The sequence below is a fragment of the Opisthocomus hoazin genome, chromosome 2 (assembly GCF_030867145.1).
Source record: "Opisthocomus hoazin isolate bOpiHoa1 chromosome 2, bOpiHoa1.hap1, whole genome shotgun sequence".
NCBI lineage: Eukaryota > Metazoa > Chordata > Aves > Opisthocomiformes > Opisthocomidae > Opisthocomus > Opisthocomus hoazin.
In genome coordinates, this window is record NC_134415.1 from 108,638,796 (window position 1) to 108,661,030 (window position 22,235).

The following is a 22,235-nucleotide window of genomic DNA, read 5'->3' on the forward strand; positions in this document are numbered from 1 at the left end:
AAGGTCCTGATTCTGCGGCTCTTAAACTACCTCAAACTTATTTGCTAATATGGGGAAAAATGGTAGAACCTGTCTTTAAAATAAGTAATAAAATCAGACAGGAGCATGTTCCTTGATAGAGGTATAAGCACGAGCAAGGACAGATGATAAGAGGAAGCTATAAGAGTGACTTGCTTAGAAGGTAATGGAGAAATTTCAACTTCTCCACCACTGTCTATCACAGATACTAGCTAATATCTCAACATCAGCAACATAGACAGCTCCATCTTGTTAACTATACTGGGCTTGCCAAAACTGTCCAAGTCAAAAAAAGTTCTCAACATTCATTACAGCTTATTTAGCTTTAGTAAAATATTCCTAACTTCACAACTTAATTTACAAAAATAAAAATCACTTACAAACACAATGCAGAATTGCATGCTTGGAATTCATACCCCCAGTTTCTGAAGAAAAGAGGTTGTACGATAATTACAATGCACCTCAGTGTCTACAAAGCCAAGGTTCCTCATGAAGAACAAATGGAAATCACACACACTCCTTTAAGACCATTTTTGTCAGGTCTCTGAGGGCACTAACAGCCCTCAGTAACCTGCACAGCATCCCATGGGGCCTTGACCCACCCGCTACCTAGGAGCAGCCCCATTCCCGCTCACTTCAAAGCCCTGAGTCCCTACCTGAGCAACGCTGTAGGTGTGTGGGCATCTCTGATCCTGTCTCCTTGATGGTCCTGAGTCCTGTGCTCTTAGTAGCTCATCTCCTCGATGGGCCCCTTGGACAGAGGCTGCAGTTGGTCTGCAGTCCTGTCTCCTGGATGGACTTTTGGCTCACCTTACAGCCTTGTTTCCAGCTTTGTTTCTGGCCACGTCTCCTTTTGGTCTGGGCTGGAGCCTCTGGGTAGACCCTGGACCTGGTTCATCGCTTACCTTGTCTGTGTTCAGCCTATCTATGACTGTGCTCCTTAGATGCAAGGTTGTCCCTTAGGGTTGTCCTTAGGGGACAACCTGCTCTGGATGATCCTGGTTCCCTGGCTTAGAAGAATCAGCCAGCCCCCTGCTCCCTAACTGTTTTTGTCAACATATATGTAGTGAACCATGAAGAAATATTAACCACCTATTTCATGTCTAATTCAGCTATGATCAAAACTTTGAACTTATGCTTTAATAATCACAGAATAATAGAAAAATGGGGCTTGAAGGAACCATGGAAGGTCATCTAATTTATCTACTTAGACCCCAGGTAAGATAAATGATATCTACGTTGTTTCCAAGAGTCATTTTTCTGATTTGCTGTTATAAACCTCCAGTGGTGGAGGTTCCATCACTTACCAAGAAATCTATGACTGTTCTTCACTGACTTTGCCATTTTAAAGTGTTTTCCAATAGCATAACAGGTCAAATTTTACAGAACTGTAATCCATCTCATTCATTTCTTCTGGACTATCTCCACTGGACCATGTAGTTCTTGCAATACAATGCCCCAAACTGAAGTTTGCTAGCTGGCCAGTCTACCATAGGCCCTGTTTATTCCCGAATACAGGATTACTTCAGACACCTTGCTGTCTGTACTTTGGCTTTGTGCTTGCTTTTTTTCATAGCACTGTGGGCTTTTTCTGAAAAACTACTACCAAAGCAGCTGTCCTCATTTTGTATCACTGCACTAAATAATTCCTGCTTTATATTTTCACGTGCTTTGCCACTTTGTCATTATTGTTTTGAATTCAGATCTCATCCTTCAGCATATGAGCTGTCTCTCCCAGTTCTGGAGCATATGAAGATACAATAAACTCACTCTCCATTCCGTCATCTAGGTCATTAATAAAAGTATCCTAGACAGCGTACTGCATCAAATATGAGATACATGACAGCTAGTGCTTTTCTCCTCTAATTCTATTTGACTTTTTGCTCTAGAATTTTTCTGAGGATTGATGTTGACTGACAACAATTACTAGATTGTTCTCTTTGTTCTGTTTACAGTCAAGCACTGTGATTGCCTTTTTCCAGTTCTTTTGATATCTTGCCTCCTTCTGCAAGATCTTAAACACAACTATGAAGAGTTACGCAGAGGACGCAGACATACATAGGACAGTAACAAAGTTCATGTTATTAAACTGCATAGAAGAGTTGTACTGCTTATACAGCAGAAAACTCTGGAGTTCTCTGCTCTAAACATGAAGCATAAGACATCCCGGGCTATGCCAAAGTGGCATAATGCCATGCATTTGTTGCAAAACTTATCACCAGGGAAGATCAAAACTGTTTAAATGAAAGGGGAAAAATTTGTACTGCAGCTGGCAGCCATACAGGACACAGGGCACATGCTGTGATTGGAACACCATCTACCACAAAACATGGACTGAGCAACAATGATGAAGAATTATATTTATTAAACATAACTTTATTAGTCACCTAACAAAAGTTGTTGTTTGGAACAAAAATAAGGATGGACTCTTAAAAAATAACTAAAAAATAAACAAACTAAACCAAGGAATGATGCACTTCGAGGGCTGTGTCCAACTAGCAACAAAATAGCCAGTTAGTCCTCAACACTGAGATGAGAAAAATTCACAGATCAAAATCCAGCAAGCCTCCACACAATGGAAAACTCTGTAAGAGGCTTGTTAACAGCACACATGAGCAGCTGTGCACTTCATAAACTCACTAGGGACACAGTACAGGTGTACAAGGAAATACTAGGTCTGGAAATGTCAGAACAATGAACCAGGGAATTGCCACACAGCTAGATGTTGTTCCTACTAGCAATATTAGTATTTGTAGTTACAAGATAATTCACAAATCACTACATTTCAGAACTGGGCTCAAATCCTGAGAGTAACCTATTACCTCTCCTTCTAGTAAACCAGAAAGCACTAGTAAGAGATTTATGAGCAGACTTCAGAGCTACATGAAATACTTGGCAAAATCTATGCTGAAATCTGTTACATAATGAACACACACAAATTTAATACATCAATTAATTTTTCATTCTGTTTAATGGTATTGTACCAAAATATATCTCTAATCTAAAATGCAAGCAGCAAAAACTGGAAATTATTCACTGCATCTTGGACAGAAAGAGTCCTGAACATTCAAGGAAAAAAATACAGATTTCTGCTGGGTCTACACCTATATTAAAAAAAAAATAAATCTATCTATATATCTGTATATCACATATACTTCCCACCTATATGAATCAGAGCCATCCTCAGCAGCAGCAAAGCTCGTAACAGCATTCAGATACAACAGTGAAGTCCCTTCTTCTCTCTGCCCAAGAACTGAATGCATTTAGAACAACAGCTAAAACTTGGTGTCAAGTCCGTCATCCGCTTAAGTCCCTGACAAAACATGCAATGATTGCACTCCAGCCAGGATTTCACATCTTGGCTCATCATTCTTACACCAGAGTAGACTTCGAGCCTTCCTTTTAAACATCCTTACAAAGGTAGCTAACCAGCAATTTACTATGTTGATATCACCTGTGGAACGATAAATGATGTAAAAAGCAAAAGTTCATGCACCAGGTACTATAACGTAGTATATTCCCCCAACACTTACATTTGAATGCTATGCAAGTACCACAGAAAGGTGACCTTGGTGAAACAGTCCTTAACAAAGCAGAGCTCTCAGGTACTTCGTATACACATAGGGCCTTACAAACATATTGTAAAACCATACCCAAAGGCATTTGTTTTCCTTTCAGTCTCTCAAATATTCAGTTTTTATCTGCAACTCTCCAGTTCTTAGAATGTATCCCACAATAGCATTTCCTGTTTATTAAAGGTTTCACATTTCATTTTAGAAATATGCAGTATTTTTTTCCAGCAATTTCCTAGGTCCTACCATATTTCACTATCACGCCTTTTATCTTTTGCTTTATAATTGGAACAGGGAACACAAAGAGAAAACTTTGAAAATATATGCCAGAGCAGGATGCTGCTGATGGAATGTTGGGATGTTTTATCAGTCTTTATTAACATCAATTGTTTGTTTTTTATTTGATGGCCTTCTGTGTTGGGCACTGCACAAGCAGAAATTAAAAGACAATTCATCCTTTGGAATTTATTGCCTTCTGTTGGTTGGATTATAACTGTAATTGTAAAACAATGAACAAAGATATGAGAAAGGTGATCTTAAGGGTGATTGTCTAATTCAAGTTTGAGCCTGCAGGGTCTGTTTTAGGTAGGATATGTGAAAAAGTTATCGCAGGCCATACAATCTTGCTGTAAGTAGAATCTTTTAACAATAATTAATGGCCCACTGATTACATAAATTAAATGTTACCTTATTTTTTCGCTTTTTGTTCCCCACTCCATTACTTCTCCAGTCTGTCATGACAAGCAAGCAACAGTCAATTGCAAGAGCAATCTCTAAGGCACCATAAACTGGACAGACACTCGTGGAATGCCACACTGCTAAGTCAAGGTCTTCATGAACAGCCAGTTCAGTGCGAAGAGCCTTGTCTAGGGCAGCACTCCTGTATCGCAAGAAAAAAAAACCCAACAAACTAGCTGGGCTGTTCTTGAAATCTCTGCAGAAGAGGAAGCAGTAGAATTAAATTTCTGCCACATATTACAGTGTTTGCAATGGCAGAATCTGCTGTAATTCAGGTTGTAAAGTACTTTCCTATCTAGTTCCCATTTTCACATTCTCCTTTTAAAATATTCATTCTCTGGGCTTGACATTTTTCCAGGAGTGCTGTATCAAGCATATGAAACACAGGCTCAGAAGAAGAGGTAAATGTGGCTCAGGCAGAGCACACGAACCAGAGCAGGTCCTGGTCTCCATAGTATCTTTCTTTTATGGTCTCACCTTCATTCTCTTAGTTGCTGATTCAAACTCTTTCCAGCATTTCCTTCCTTCTTTAAATGAGGCAGCATTAAAATGATCTAAGGCTGTGAAAGCGGCTTAAAAAACCTAACCTCTCTAAAGCCTCATACATTTTACACTATCTGAAATATCAGCCCACCTTACCTTAGTTTAAAAATAAATAAATAAAAGCAACACAAATTTGATGGCTAAATAGCCAAGAGAGAGTTAGCATAATTTATTGACATCTTGCGGTTAAGTTCATACACCAGGAGATGGGGTAACAGTCTGAAATCCAGACCTTACAGAGTTTTCAAATCTTAATAAGCTTAAAGAATGTTTTTAAGATTAGCTAATAAATATTAGGGATATTGATTTCAGCTGCATGTAAACTGAATCACGACCACACTACATAACACCCTCTGAGCTCCTGATCTCTAAAGTCATCCAGAACAGAGACTCAGCAAAAGCGTCCTGTGGCTTGTTTCCATGTCACAAACTTGGATGTCCTTGCCCTGGAAACCAGGGGACTCAGAGGGCTAGAAAAGGGAGGGAGAACAAGGCATGACTGCATCCAAACTCTGAACTTGAAAGTTCAGAGGTTGCTACGGGAGACTTGTCCCTACATTTTCCCTTTGGAAAGTGGGGAAAATTTCCCTTGGGGATGCTAGGAGGTATTTACCTGTGAGAGTAACAGGGTCATATTCGTTAGACAGGTGAACAGCCACACAAGTTCAGCATACTTGGTTCACTATCCACAGGCTCTTTTGCACAAAGTACTTCTGTGGCTCAGACATTTTCCACGATACTTTTGTTTCTAAACCTGGCTTTTTGGAAACAAAATATTGCTACTTTAAGATTTTTCCACAGGAGGGGCAGCTAGCTGACAAGTACGTGACAAACTTCAAATAGATTTTTTTAATGGAAATGACTGTAAAAGTTTAAAGCTGAACTGGACATTTACATTTTTGCCTGTTGCTACAGCATGGTGTCATAGCATTTGACTTCTTTGAGCTGTTTTGGTGAGTTATGGGGCCTTCTAGGAATCAATCCTATATCTCTATGGGAAAGAAAATAGAGAACAATTAGAAGCCAGAACCCAAAAAAAACCATGGGATTGTTGCAGGCTGTTATCTTTCTTCAGACCCTGCAATGACCAGAAGCACTTCAGAGAGGAGAGGTGTAAAGAGAACAGGGAGGGATCAAACTTAGAGCATCTGATACAACTTCCATGCATGGAATTTGCAGACAACAAGGAATCCAGATGAATGGTTCACAATGCTCATGGCTGTGGACAACTGCTGTTAATGTAAAGACAGAGAGACTAAGTAACACACACGATGAAAAACTTCGATAAGGTCACCCACAAGCAGGGAACCAGCCCAAAGCCTGTACCTCACACCATATTCTCTATTTTGGCAGACTTGTTATGCCAATGAACAGTAATGATCTTTTCCTACGTAGATTTAAGCAGCAGGCATACAAATAGAAAAACTGCATCCAAAGTCATCTGTTGATGCTATAAATAAGAGAGCCACTATGAACACTACTGCCTCCCTGACCGCAAGTATTTTCTCTTACTCCATCACCTTTCATTACTCTGGCTTTTTGAAAAAGAGAAATTCATAATGAGGTTAGTGACCAGCAACTTGGAAATAAATAGCTCACAGCATAGAAAAAAAATATATTTGTAGTATCACACTTCATATTGGCTTTTTTTAGGATTTAGACATTTCCTACACTGATATGCCTCAACCTGGATTAAATACTTGTTTAGTCATTAGTGATGTTTGTATCTAGTTATTCCCAATAGGCTCATGCTGGCATGTTTAAAAATTCTGTTATAGAAGCAGTGCTACATTTTAAACCTCTTTGCAAAGCAGGGAAAAAAAAAAAAAAGGAAAAAGCAATTAAATATTTATTTTTTTTTTAAATGGAAATCCGTATTTTAGGGAGCCACAGGTGTTATCAATTTTAAGAGAAGTACTCCAGAAATTGATAAAATGTAACTGCGCATTGGTTTTACAGCTGAAAGACTCAACAGATGGTTCAAGGATAGCACCAAGTGAGCATTTGCGAACTAGACAGAACATGGGCAGAGGGTTGTGTGATTACATCATTAATGCTGAACCACTCAGAAACCCAGTTTTGGCTTTTTTCCCGTAATGTGTATTTGTATTCCCCCTAAGTTTGCGATCAATGGGAATCAAATTGTACAACTCCAACAGCAAAAACACATTATTAGACTAAGAAAGGTCATTCAAAAAAAAGGCCTTGCATTGGTCAGCACTTGTTAAATGCTAAAACCAATCCTGTTGCCAAGAAATTTTCTTCATACTTAGGAGGTTGTTTTGCCTTAACCCTCTGAAAACTAAGTGGCTGACTGAAAACAAAAGTAAGTTTTAATTAATTTACAGATAAAAATTTTTCATAAGATGAAGTTGCAAGCTATTTTTTACCTGGAATTTGTGAACAAGTAAGAGTTTGAGGCACAGAAAAATTTTAATATCTCACTCAGGATCTTTAAAAGATAGATGAGAAATCAATAACACTACACTTGACAATATACATCTAGCATCAGGTGGTGTGGTTGATGACAAATATTAATTTATGGTATTTGTGTACACAATATATGAAATATTTATCTCCATACTAAACACGTCATTACAGTAAAGGTGATTTAACTAGGTGACATGCTAGGATAATAGAGATTTTCTTTTTATCTATACTGACTGGGGGAGGCAAAGGGGCTGAGGCATCTGAGCTAAATAACAAAAAGGAAAAAATAATTCCCATGTTTAAAAGGTACTATTCTTATTTCTGTACTCAGATATTCCATTGTTAAGAGCTTCCCCGTAATACAGAACTATCATAGTGACTTCACGTGAAAAAAAGATTTGATAAATATGCTATTTCCCAATTCACTGCAAGTGGTGACTAATCGGATATAAACTGTTAGTAATTGAATATATTTACAAACTCTCAGTTTGCCACAGTGATCAAAGATGAATCTATTCAGAGCATTTAAGGTTTGCATATACATTCACCCTGCCTACTCTCTGCAAAGGCAAACCTTTCCAGCACATTGCTCTTGTGCTTTCATTGTTTTTCACAAAGTCCATCCACCCCAGCCTCTTACTTTCTTATTTCTACTTACTCTAGTATTAATTTATCACCTTTCTAGCCTCCTACTCATCATTCTCTCCAGTCAGCACCAGAACAACACTGAGCATCTCACTAAACAGGTTTGAGACAGGCTCTACCACAGTTAGTCCAGGAGCTAACTCCACAACTTTATCTGTTTATGTGACAGAGTAGCCTCCAACAGCTGGCTGCTGGGCTCCACAGTCAAGAGGTCCTTGCCAGTCCTTGGCTCCACATCATGCTGTGCAGCACATGGTGCAAGAGAGAGGGGAGAAATGTGGCAGGTGGAGCCACTTCCACCCACACTGTCCCCAGCATCTCTGCTGAATCCCAAGATGGCCATTCCAGTAACAACACCCTAAGGTGATTATCTGTAAAAATCTTTTGTTTAACTGGGGCAGGAGAACCAGCTTTTGTCTCCATTACACTGCTCCACAGTGATAGCAAAGCCACATATCCTTTAAGCTAATAAGAAGAAAAAGTAGCAGCATAGGTGCATAAGTAACATTTTTAGCATCTGGGCTTCTCAAGCACAGCCACTCTTAATTCTCCACACGTTTCACTGACAGTGGCGTCACATACTCTTAAGTTAATGTGTGAGAAAAGAAATAATAGGAAAGAACAGCAGGAGGCAGACATGACATGGTGAAAACAGAAAATCTGGAGATGGAAAGAGACTGAGAGTATTCTGCTTGAGAGGCTCTGACATCCATTTCAGAAGGAAAGCTAATGAAAATTAGCATAACTACCACAAAACTTTTTAACAGCCCACCTCAAATTTCAGTCTGCCTTAACACTCTCGTTGTGTAACTGCATATGAATAATACTACACGTAAAGGTCTTCAGCAAGCTGTATGTGTGGTTGAACATGCACTTGTACTCGTCTATAGACACGACATCCTCTTCTAGTCTGGCGAAGAGACAGATAGACTTCTTGTTCAGAACAGTGGAGAGGGAGCGACAATCCATATCTGGCTTCTTGATTCTTTCGGTTTGCCCTGATGCCCCAGAGCGAAACAAAGCAGCGCACAGGAGCCCTCCTCATTCATGTAACTGTCTCTGTGCTCCCTGCTCGAGAAATGGAAAGGAAAATGGGAACTGGTTGTGGGGGAGGTGTCTCAGCAAGCATTCTCCTCTCACGCGGGATTTGGGCTATGCATTTATGAGTAGATTATGGTTTCACTGTCTTCCCTTCCTTTTTTTGTTTTTCCCTGATGATACCTATTTTGGACACTGTAACATACGATTGAGTTTTGATACAGACTACTCTCATTAAAGAGCTGAAATGACAAGACCATTTCAGCACCCATTCTCAGCCTCGTATGCTTTTTCTCCTTAGGTTACAAAGGTGAACTACACAAATGCAAATTAGCATAGGAAGAACAGGATCAAGAGGAGTAGAGTGTTTCACTGACCAGATATAGATACCTAATATAGGCATCGTATCCACCTTCATCGTCTAGGTTCACTTTAAAGTCAGCGATGACAAACAGGCAACTCTAAGGCACAATTTTACCATATCTTAAAGCTGAGGTCAGATGGGTTACACTCTTACTTCTCTCCCTTGGTTATGAAGATTACCTTATACAACTCATTTTCACACAAAAATCAAAATTGCAAAGCCTCCTGTTAAATGAGATGAATTCCTTCCATCTGCTTCCCCACTGAACACCAGCACACACACCTACGCTTTGTCTCAGACATGAATTTTTAGAGTTATTTTGATTTTTTGAATTTTCTCCTTTCATGTGTCTCATATACATGCCTACTAAATGGCTCCAATACCTGCAGAACTCGTCCTTACACGTTCGTTCTTTATCTCTTTAATCTGCCACCCAGAATAGTTTTCCAAAATCTCTCCCTCCTTCCCAAATTCACGAATGCTCAAAAATTGCTTATTCCTAAACCCAGAAATTTAGCACCTCTGACTTTTACTGACTTGTTGACTATCTCATAATCACATCTAAAGATAAATCCTATCTCTTTACTATACTTGGTCTTTTTACTGTCCTTTCTTCACTGCAGATTTACACTTTCCCCATCCTGTAAAATTGATATAGGTTCTTGTTTTTCTATAAACCAGAGTAAAATTCATCTTCGTCTGCTTCAGCTTATGAATCTCTGTGTTGAGCAGCTTATGATAACATTCCCTGTGAAGGATGGTTTGTGAAGTAATAGTGTTGCTTTCTAGAGTAGATATTCCTCTCCTGTAAACTAAAGAAATGTTTGAAAGACACTACCACTTTTTGCATTAGTTCACAGGTCAGGTGCGAATGCTGAATACATAGGAATAATTTACAGTAAGCATTAAAACTTTTGACAGAAGTTTGTCCATACGATGCACAAATAAAAAACCCAAAACACCCAAACAGATAACCCCCCCCATCTTGTTTCTCATGGATGTATTAGGTTTAGAATTCGATTACAGCAGACACAGAGAACCCAGTTCTACATGGACTTGAGATAGACTAGCACAAATGTGTACTAACATACATACGTAACTAATGATTATACTGCTGCTGTTCTATTCCTGCTCTAACCGTATTTAACTCCTTTCCTCAGGAACTGTCTTTTATAGCTTGGATATTAAAAAAAAAAAAGCTTTGCTCCACTTTATACTTTCAGTCTTTGATAATACTTCATTGTCAGTAATACAATATCTTCAAGCTAATAACATTTTTGGAAAATACGAATATTTTGATATCACAGAATTTGACTGTTGAAAGTATAGAAAAAAAACAGATGTCATACTCTTGAACCGGGAGTCATTTGTTCTAGCATTGTTCCCAGTAGCTGTTCCTGTTACAAAATAAAACATCGGATGCATTATTGAAAATGTCCGTTATTCACACCAGGATAAACATAAGGAGTAGTTAGTTTTTGTGTATGCTTGTGTCTATATTTTCAGTGGATCCTTGCATCTCAGGAGGAGTATATTTTTTTAAGATCTAGCAAATATCACAACTTTCAAAATTTTTTAAACTTTTTTACAAATCAAAATACTTTCTTAACCTTCATTTCAGAAGAAATAATAAAAATCTTTACCTTCTTTAAAATTTAGAATGAAAATTTCAGATTGTCAAAAATTTTTACCAATTTGCAAGCTTTCAACAGTTTTTATATATGACTAGTGTTGTTATGGTTTGAATAGCTGCTCGGATGTTTGTTCATCTTGAATGTGATGCACACAGTTGCTTGCCTTCCAAGCTTTTCAGAATTAATCCAAATAGCTGTTTTCATTAAACCCACTTTGAACACTTTAATAAAGTTTGAATAGACCTGATTGTACCCTACATTCTCTGAGAGTACATGTGGCCAGATTCACTGTAATTTCTTCTCCAGGTATCCCAGTCTTTCTTCTGCTGTATGTCCAACTCTGCTAGGAATGCTAACTCTCCTTTACCCTACATAAGAACTGAAAGCTCGCTTGTTTCGCCTTTGTCCTCTCAGTTATTTTGATCAGCACTAGATACCGCAGTATTCAATGAAGAAGCATCTTGTGCAAAGGGCCTTGAAATGTTATTTGCATGATAAGGTGATACAGCTTAAATAAAACTTAGATAGCAAGACTTAATCGTGGATATTGAGTGATTCTGCAGTCATGGAAAATGTAGTTTATGAGTGCTAAGGAGTCAGAAAATAGGCAGAAAACAATGGATTTGCCACTGGATTAAATATTAGACCACTACAGAAGACTGCAAACCAAAGGAGAGATACGTATCTCTTACCCTTGATACTTTCTAATTAGCTCTGGATTGCTAAAACACTTCTGAAAAATCCTCTCTGTGCTACAAAGCTAGTCTGTAGAACTAGATTTTAGTAAAAATCATAGAATAATAGAATCATATGTTGTAAAAGACCTCGAAGATCACCAAGTGCAACCGTCAATCCAACACCACCATGCCTACTAAACCATATCCTGAAGTGCCACATCTACACGTTTTTTGAACACCTCCAGGGATGGGGACTCAACCACTTCCCTGGGTAGCCTATTCCAATGCCTGATGACTCCTTCAGTAAAGAAAATTTTCCTAATATCCAATCTAAATCCCAACAGAAGTGTACAGACAACAATGATGAAAAAATGTAACTTTTCCACAAAGCATTACCATTTAGGTTTTGTGGGCAGGGTAGAGCTTCTTCCAGTGTGTTAGGTTATCAAAGGTTAATCTCCATAAACACAAAGATCCCAGCAAGGACTGGAGGACCAATGCCAGGCGGAGGAACCCAGGTAACCTAAACAGTGAATCACTGTATCAGCTCCTCCCTATGACCTCCAAGGGGAGTTAGGCCATGGTCCTGGGGTCCTGGGGTGAAACCTCCCAAGGTGATCCAATGAAAGAAACACCCTTGCATGATCACTTTCCATGCTGAATGGGGTGGTTGTCTACAAGGGTTTAAGAGTGGGATGCAGGGTGAAGAACATTTGGAGACTGTGTAAAATTTTCTGGGGGGATGTTTTAAAAAGATTGTGGGGATCTATGAAATTTACTATGGGATGTTTAATGGAAGGACTAAAGGTGGAGAAATGGAGGTATCTAGGTGGCTCAGGGAGGAAGAGGAGTGGGAACATAGAGGGTAGATGGGATAAAAGGGGTCAATCAACTGGAAACAAGCAATAGTACGGTACACCCATCTGACTACCCTGTGTTTGATTACCACAATTTATTCTGTATAAACACTTAATCTTGTTTTATCTAACTCCTGTGTGGATGCACCTCTGTTCGAAGTAGGCCTGGGTGAATGCTAGCAAGTGTCAAGCTGGACTGCATGGCAAATGGGATGAGAGGCCTGAATACCAGCAGCCAGAGCAGGGCTGTGGGCCTCCAAGGCTGCTGCGTCCATGTGCCAACAACTGGGGAGACCCGAGATCCAACAGTGAACTTGCAGGTCATCTAAGAGTCCAGTCTAAGAGTCTAAGACCAGCTACTAAAGTGGTCTGTACTGCATGGGTGTATATATACATATATATACATATATATGCATATGAATATGCTTGCTGAGCCTGGGGATGCAGAGCCATAGCAGCCGTACTGCATTGGGCTACCAGATTATGCTCTTCAGGGAGCATCCAAAAGAAATAATCAAAGATTCTAAACCTAAAAAAGTCTACATTCACAGACATTAACACACATGTGTTCCGCATCTGGGTTGGAGAAGAGAAAGATATCCAAAAGCAGACGGCTTTAAAAAAGCAATCACCTTAGTACCCAGAGAGGTCACATTGCTGTGGTGAGAAAGCAAAAACTGAAAGCAATAAAAGCAGCAAGCTAGACAGTGTTTATGGGGTACTGATGGAAAATGAGGGAGGGAAAAACAGCGAAAAGATTTAGACAGAAGCAGAACTGTGAAAGCACTACTGAAGGGAAAAAAAAAAGCATGAGAAGAATATAACAAATAAGAGTTTTGCAGTAGGTCTTCTCAGGGAACAGAAATGTAAGACTAGATGCAACACATTTGGTATATGGGAGAGATAATACCTTACCTGTCTAGAAAGGCCAGTGCAAAGGTGGAAATAATCAGGCATGATGAGGACACTGGAATTTTCTACCATGATGAGATAGAAGCAAGCAAAAAATATCTGAAAGGTGAAACCATCAATCATAAGAAAAAAATGGAATTCCCTCAGCGAACGTGACCTTCATAGCTAATTATTTTCAGGGAAATTACAACTACATAGGTCCCCTTTTCAACAATTATTCACTTTGTGTTTCAAATTATCAGAGTTATAGTAATAAAGACAGACAATCTTAGCACTTCAAATATTTTGCACCAAAGTTTTTGGTAAACTATGCTTTTCTAACACAGTACATAGTGTTCATAGGTTCTGAAGTCAAAATCTCTAGCCTCTCCCCATTTGACCTATCTTAAATATTTGAAAACATATATGAAATTTCTAGTAAATATTTAAATACAGGTATGCCAACACTTCAAACCTGAAGTACCATAAATAAATGTTAACACTTCTTTAAATAAAGAATAGTCAATTTTGATGAATTGCAAAGCAAGTGGTCTACTGCTGAGATTACAGAAAATTGCCTTGTATCCATTCTGGGGGAAATCAGTATATGAGTGAAACACAATCAGAGCCCATTACTCATCCCTCCCACACAGTCCAGTCCGAAATGCATTTCTAACATGAAGTTTCGTAAGAACCTGTTGATGGCTCTTCTGCACTTCTTGGTTAGAGGGAGAAGCTAGTTTCACTGGACCTAACTTCTGATCTGTGTTTCAGTCTCGCAGAGTATTTCAGACACGGCTACGAGAAGAGGGATGTTCAGTCTGTCAGAGGCAAGAGAGACAATGAACTGTGGTCTCTGAAGCATATACCCTTGATACTTTCCCACATGCTCTGTTCTGAGTTTCTTTGCTATTTTATGCATGACTGCCTACTTGGGTTTAGGTTGGTATTATATATCATGGTGAGGTTGCTATAAGCAAGTTTCTTGGTCCCACTATTTCATTTTGGCAGGTTTGCTGTAGTGCTCCTCTCCCAGCTTTCTCTCTTTTTGATTGTGGTGTGTATCGTTCCCCCACAGGGTAAACAGATGCCAAGGAAGCAGCCTATGCTCCTAATGGAGGAAGTAAGAGCCAGTCTCATCTTCCTCTACATAGTCCTGTGGTCCAGGCAGCTGTACATTGTCAACCAATCGCCGAACTTCCTAAGCTGGCACAAGCACTGGCAACAGCTCTCTTTGGAGAGGGCAAGGAGGGGAAGACATGCCTTTCCATATTCAGCATTTTCTTCGGAGGAAAGTTTATATGTATTCCTAGGTTAATAAATCGGAGTGCTCAGGCTCAAGTATATGTCCACAACCTATAGCTGCTGCTTGCAGCTCCTGCTGAATATCAGTTTTGGACAGAATCTCTTGCTCACAGTGAAAATTAGGACAGGCTGCTTGGTATTCTGGAAAGGTACTAAAAGATATCATTCCACATAACAGCTAAAAATAAAAAAAAACTGTTTCCATTGAAAACCAGTAGGCAACATGACAATTTATTAGACTTTCAACCACAAACAACAACCAACTACATTATTATCCACATACACAAAAAATGCATTAAAGAATATTATTTTCGTAAGTGAGCCTTTCAGTAGTTAAAAAGTGGAAGAATTAAAGTATCCTGGAATACTTCAATTTGCCACCCTAGCTTTACTGGACTTAATTTTATGATCTGATTCTACTTTCCACAGGCTTCTGGCTTCACTCAGAACTCATGCTTGTGGGTGCTCACTTGACATGCATCTATGCAACATTCTTTTGTCTCAATGAGCAGTCAAACAACATCTGTAGTTATAACTAGCCTCACAGATTATTCAGCTTCAGAGTTTAACAGCATTCCACAAACTGATTTATTTTCTTTGTCCCATTTCATGCATGAAGAACTGAGGAATACTGAGGAAAGAAGTCAGAAGTTTCAACTAACATCAGATGTCCATTCTGAACTGCCTAGGATCCAATCTTTCAGATAATTGTATGTATCCCATCTGATACTAAAAGCAGCCTTCCCAGTGCCCTCTGTCCCAGCTGAAGAGGCTCAACATCCCTTCATAGTAGAGCCCACCGCCTCAAGTTAGGTCTCAGAAAAGAAGAAATGCTGCATTTGTGACCCTTTGTAGAAAGGATGATAAAAACATGTTACCTAGGAACCACAAGATACAGGCAACTTTCCCAGAGTTTGGGGTTTTCCCAGCGTGATTTAGGAGATCCCTAATGGTCAGACCACTCGTCCTTCTTCAGGCATTAAAATCACAAACATTATTCCCTCTTGCTTTTGAAAAATATTTAGATTATGCATCTCCTTTTTCTTTGGTAAGGTTACATACCAACTAGTGTCTCTACCTCTCCCACATGAGTAGAGCCAAAGAGGTTCCTAATCTATGTAATCTATGTAAATGAGTACATAAAGGATTTAGGCTAGCAGAATCAAACCTATTGAGACTTTGTTATGAAGAAACATAGGTCTGTTATCTTTAACATCCAGTGTAAACAAAAGTAGACTGAATGTAACAAAACTATGCAATCAGAGTATGTATAGTCACACTTCTTGATTCACTCTCAAAAAAGAGTATGAAAGACTAAGAATAAATTACATAAAATCCTATAGCGATGCTTCCTGACTTTACTGCATTTGCAAAGAGCACCATGATAAATGGGGAAATATTATACAAAGCTTTGGAAATCCATATAACACTATCCGGCAGAAATTCTCAAGTAAAGTGTATTTGTGTCTGCTGCTGAATGATAACATTTTTCCTATAGAGCAGAAACTGTTTCAGATGACTAAAAAATAACTGGTGCTCACACTCTATAGCTTTCATATTATTTCCTGACTCAAGCAAGTTGCTGCTTGTATTTTAAAGCTCTACTAGACCCTGGTATACATACTTCTACTCTGAAATTCTTCATCAAATTATTTTCTCTTGAGACAGAACATTTCATCTGTCCTAGGACAAATAAAGTTACAGAAAGATTGTTTTCACTATTTCTTTGTGTGACAAATCACAGAATTGCAATATTGACCTGAGTGGTATGATTAATTTTGTAAGGGCAAAAAAAGGAAGTTTTCTATTCCATAAGAAATATGTTTCCTCTGAATTCAGGAAGAAGGAAGAGTCCAGTTTATTCGATGTCATAAAAGGAGGTCTGAGAAGAAGATTTAAGTTTCATTAAAAGTGAGGAATTTATTGAAAATCTGGAGGCATAAAACTAATTGGGAAAACAGCTATTACAGTTAATATTTGAATTAATTGGAAGGATGAGTAAAATAAATAAGTATAATGGACTTCAAAAATCTCAAGTGTCTCCTGAAAAGAAAATCTAAGATGCAGTAAGCAAGCAAAGATACAGATGCTGAAGACAGTAGAGGTAGATAGGTAGTACTATGAAGCAGGGCTAATATAGGACCAAGAACTAGGAGTGACAGCATCATCAGAGGCATTGATGAAGGCAACATCTCCCAGCTGCTGGTTCCTACTGAATTCCAGCCTCGCAATTGCCAAGAGCAGCTATCTTCCATAAAAGAGAGTTGTAACTGATAATGTGATTGACAGCACCCGTCCCATTGAAAGGCAATACCTTCCGAATCCTGCTGAGACTTAGCTTTAACCTTTGGGTAAACAAAATGCGATCCAATTGTCTGTGCCACTCTTGACACTGTCCCGAACAAAACATCAAGTGCAGAAGAGCTGACAGCTCAAGCAATTAAGAATTTGCTAATCCGAGCAACTTGGTTTGCTGAAAGCTGAATCTTTTGCTGTTTCCACCATCCTCAATGCCACGAGATGTTTTCATCTTCTTGTGTACACTTCAGCATCTGTCTTGCCTTTTCTTAGTACGAAAAAACAAAGTAGTATATTTAGTAGCTTATTCAAAGCATACATCCTAGTAAGTGCAGAAACACCGTAAGCCACATTTCAACTAATCTGAACATACAGTTTGAAAAAATTCCTGTTAGCAAGACTGTACATTTTGTTATCAAATGCACAAAGATAAATTATGTGTATGTGAAGGAAACAGAGGAAGCGAAGTTAGAGATCTTTGTGGCTGAGCCAGGAGCTCTTTACTGATCTGAAAGCAGAAAAGGAATCATAGAAACATATGATAACAAGCACAAGCACACATCACTGAGGATAAAGGAGTACTTTATGTTCATATGAAAAGAAATCAAATAGACAAGTGTGAAAAAAAGAGGTCTTATTAGAACAAGGAAGAGAAGGCGACAGAAAGGGTCCATAACTATACTTGAATGATGAAAACAAAAGAATGTGAAAGAGAACGGACACCAAATTACAGGTTATAAAAAAGAACGGTAACCTATTCATTGCCTTTTTCCTAAATCTTCACATGAAAGACAAATTGTGAAGACCCACTTAACAGAATTAATTTAAAAAGGAAATTAAAATACACTGACGAAGAAAATATGCTGAAAGAAGATGCAGATCAGTCATATATGAGCATTGGAGCAGAAATTGAAAATATTCACTCTGGAGGTTTTAGGAAACTGGAATTCTGAATATTAGTAAGTATTTATCAGGGACCTGTAGAGGAAGGAAAATAAAAACCACAACAAAAACTTCTCAGGGCTAACAGAGAACCACCTGGTCAAATTAATAACTTTAGAGTTAAGTATTAAACATGATATCTGTGAGTTCCTCAAAAATAAGAAACAACCTACATGCATCTGTCAAACAGAAGTCATGTCAAGCCAGTCTACTTTCCTTCTGCCAAGCTAACAGGATAAAGGGGAAGTTGTAGATATGATGTATCCTGACTTTTAATTAAAGCTTCTGACACTATTCCATATAATATTCTCATAAATAAGCTAAGGCAGGAGATGTAATCGCCATCAGGTTGGTGGACAACCAGTCGAGAAATTGCTCTCAGTGAACAATTATTAATGATTTGCGGTCAAACTGGAAGGGGGTTTCAAGTGGGACTAGATCGGGGACTGTATGGGCTGAGATCTACCAAGCATTTTCATCGGTTCCACTAGTAATGGCAAAGACAAGACCAAATTTGATTGTTAGACTAAGGGCAGAGGGGTTCCAAGCACATGGGACACTGGAATAAAAAATACTTTTAGACTAGGGGTTGAAATTTCAGCAGCTGGCTGGAATTCAGTACCGGCAATCGCAAAGTGTTATACCCGGAAAATGGCAAACATAGTCATAACACACAGAGTAAAAGAGTAAGCAGCAGCTGAGCAGATCAACATGCAATAATTGTGCTCAATTCAGCACCAGTGAGCTCCAAGTAATGCAGTGTCCTCTTTTCACAACAACACTTTAAGGAAGATGGAGATAAAATGAAGAAAATTGCAGGGAACAGTAAAAGGGATTAGGAAGAGTAGAAAATATAACCTGTGAGCAAACGTTCAAGCAATAGGATTTGATTAAAGATGAAAAGACTTAGTGACACAGTAATACTCTTCCAACATGCACAAATGTGTTATAAACAAAAGGGTGATCTGCTTTGCTCAGTGGCCACTATAGGTTAGAGAAGAAACCAATGTAATTTGCAAAAAATGCTATCAAAGCTGCATAGCCAGAAACTTTTCAGTTGTTAGGGTGAAAGAAATTAGGAATATTACCAAATCATTTATTTAGAAGATTTTAAGTACAGACATATAACTGGTCCAGCTTGTCTAGGTATAGTTGATCCTGCCAGAGCTCAGAGACTGGACTAAATTGCTTGACTTTTCTTCTTGATGTCATCTGTTTGAATCTGTCATTTGATATTGACTGCTACAGATAAGTCAAATACGAGCAAGTAATAGATGTCACTGAGTATCAGAGATTTCTAAACTAATAACTACTGACAAAGACACCTCAAGCTTTTAATTTATTTGAATCACTGGGATGAATCCATTACAGCTGGAGATGCCAACTTAGTAGCTGCAGACATTCAAATGTTTAAGATATGTATTCAAATAACTGGACAGTTAATGACTGGGAGGAATGTAATGGTAACTTTGTCTTTAAAAATTTCTGCTGACAATGTTGATATTGGAGGAACCAATACAATATTGGATGGACTGTGAAATCCATCACATTAAACTATGAAGAGGTTGTGGATTTCATCTTTGACATTCTTCAGTTGTTGACAAAACTGGGAGAACAATTTTATCCCAAGGAAGGTATGTTACAAAGTTGAATCAGCCTGCCCCATATGTTTCCATACCACTTCTGAATAATAAGAGTTTTGCTTCGATGTCCAGACAGTCTGGACAAGCTGAGACCTTCAGCACTATACTGATTACTCTAAATTATTCTGTGGAATTCCACTCCAAGAATCAAGCTTTAATTTTTTTTCACATAAGCACACAGTATACCTTAACAGGGGAAAAATTCCTGTTGATCCAGAACCAGATTCAGAACAACTATCTCAAGCTAAAAAACTGGGACTCCAATATGTTTCACTACATATGTAACGTTCCTGCAAGGATAAATATAGTTTCATTTACCAGAGAACAATGAAGCTTAGACAAAATAGGGCATACTGGTAAATACAACATGATGAACAGGAAACTGAAGGAAAAAAACTCTAAAAGATCATCAAAAGATATACAAATTTGAAAAATACTCAAAGTACTCGAATTTATGCAGAAGTGGATTTAGTGCAGCTACAACCAAAAGGTCATCATTGCTCTCAGGGAAATCACCAGAGACATTTCTTTTGATATAAATAAAGAGGGATTTCATATTTTAGAGTATGTCCTTCTGAAGATATATTGCTACTCTAAGGGGAGTGCTTACCTAAAGAGTTTTACCCTGGTTCGAAATTTGCATTGTTACCACAACCACCACCCTGCATTTGAACAGATAAACAATCTGCATGCCCCTAAGTGCTGAAAAACACCTATGGCTTTCAGAGACAGAACTGACTTAAGCTGTTACTGTGCTGGAGTCAAAAACACCTGAGAGCTTTGTAATTTCTAATATGAAGCATTGAAGCAAACAAACAGGAAATCAGATATCATCACATGTGCATTGTCTTTTTTTCTGCTAAAAAGCATTAGTTTGTGCAAAGTTCCTCTTTTTCACTACCTGTTATCCATATCCTCAGCGAGCGAGCTCAGAATTTGGGAACAGATTTTGTTAGGCAGTTTTTGGGAGTTGACTCTTCGGCAACCCAACAGTGAACCAAAACACCCATCCACCTGGGTACAGCTTGTATGTCACCAGGAACGTCTATAGAAACAATTATTTCTCACATGAATGTATGATAAAATGTCAAAATGTCACCTACAATGAACAGCATTTTTTACTTGGAAACCTGATTCTTTATCTTGAAATGGTAAAAACTTTTAGGGGAAAAATACAATAGCGTTAATTTCTGTTTGACCTAATATTTTCAATTTTCATAAAACTTTGGCTGATTTCCATAAAGAGGTTGGACAGGTGTAGCCTCTTGCTTTACAAGACACCTTCTACATCTCCTTGTGATTTTCCTGGATTAATTTTGCAAAAAGCTTAACTCTACATCTACTTTTTTAAATAAGATGCGACAAGGATACAAACAAGCATTTGGCTACATTTCAGTCGGATGTTCATATATATTGACTCCATTGCCTATTTTACCTGATTACATCTGATAGCTAAATAAAAATTAAAAATAAAAACTAATATTAAATTAAAGAAGACCCTGAACACCACTGTTGTAAATGAGAAAACTATTACAATCCAATTGATACTCTATTTTTTCATGACACTGAGTTAGTACTCATGTACCGTGGTAGAGAAAAGGTATTGATAGCATCCCATTGCATATTGCTTGTGCAATATGAACCATCCATCAGCCATTATTGAATTACACTAAACAGGTCTGTTTATCCAATTCAAGCTTTGAACAGTTTGTTCCAATTTAGAGAAAGGTAAAAGCACATGTAAAACCAACTGCAATAGAAAACATGTCATACGTTGCAAATACACTTTGGTAAGTGAACAGAAGACTCAACAGACCTAATCAGATTAAGTTTGGTTTCATTTAGCTGAAGTACAGAAAAAAAACAAGTATCAGATTTTTATGTTTTATTTAAAAATAAATTAAAATAAAATACCTCCATAACTACTGATTTTGCCAAGTACATGAAATTATTCCATTGCGTACTACAACATAAATACAGGTGACAGTCCTAGTAAAAGGTAATTAGCATATCCAACGATCCATAAAGCACATAGCTTTCAGTATGGAGTTTAATTACCACAGTCTCACACTAGGCTGGATATTATGTTGAGATTTAAGAGAAAAATAAAGGATTATGATCTTAGATGCACTGTTGGCACAGATATATTTTCTAGACTACTCCGACTGAGAAACATAAAAGGTCTTCATGATGGTATGCAATAAAGCAATTCAGTCATACGTCTAGGCTGTAGAGTCAGAGGGCCGTCACTGTCATTAGCACTCCTAGTGCAATAAGAGTTATTACTTAACAATGAAGATCGTCTAGACCAACAGATACAATTAATCCAAGCCACACTGCAGATCCTGTCTAGTAGATTTTGAGTCTTACTCATGTTCAAAGGCACATGAGTGTAAACACTGCCACTGAGCTTTATCCAGCATGAAGACATTAAAATGAAATTATCTTAAATGGTCTCAGACACAGAAACAACTAAATTTATGATGGAACATATTAATGTAAACTCTAAATTACAAACAAAGAAATCAGAACACATTCCATTTACTTAGTCCAATCCATTTTTTTAAGATCTTAAGAGACTTAAATGGCAGCTACCTATCCTTCTTGTAAAGCTAAAATAATTTGTTTGCTTTGTTGCTT

At 38.1% G+C, this 22,235-nt stretch overlaps 1 protein-coding gene across 24 annotated transcripts in view; it reads right to left on the reverse strand.

The window, feature by feature from the left end:
* DLGAP2 (DLG associated protein 2) overlaps positions 1 to 22,235 on the reverse strand; it is a 501,744-nt gene that overhangs the window by 219,175 nt on the left and 260,334 nt on the right. For 3 of the 24 annotated variants that reach the window (XM_075414742.1, XM_075414745.1, XM_075414741.1), the window contains exon 3: positions 13,432 to 13,527. The exons of the other annotated variants lie outside the window; for them this stretch is intronic. The gene's annotated coding sequence lies outside the window, so the exon portion shown is untranslated. The remainder of the gene's footprint in view (positions 1 to 13,431; positions 13,528 to 22,235) is intronic. 24 annotated transcript variants of the gene reach the window in all.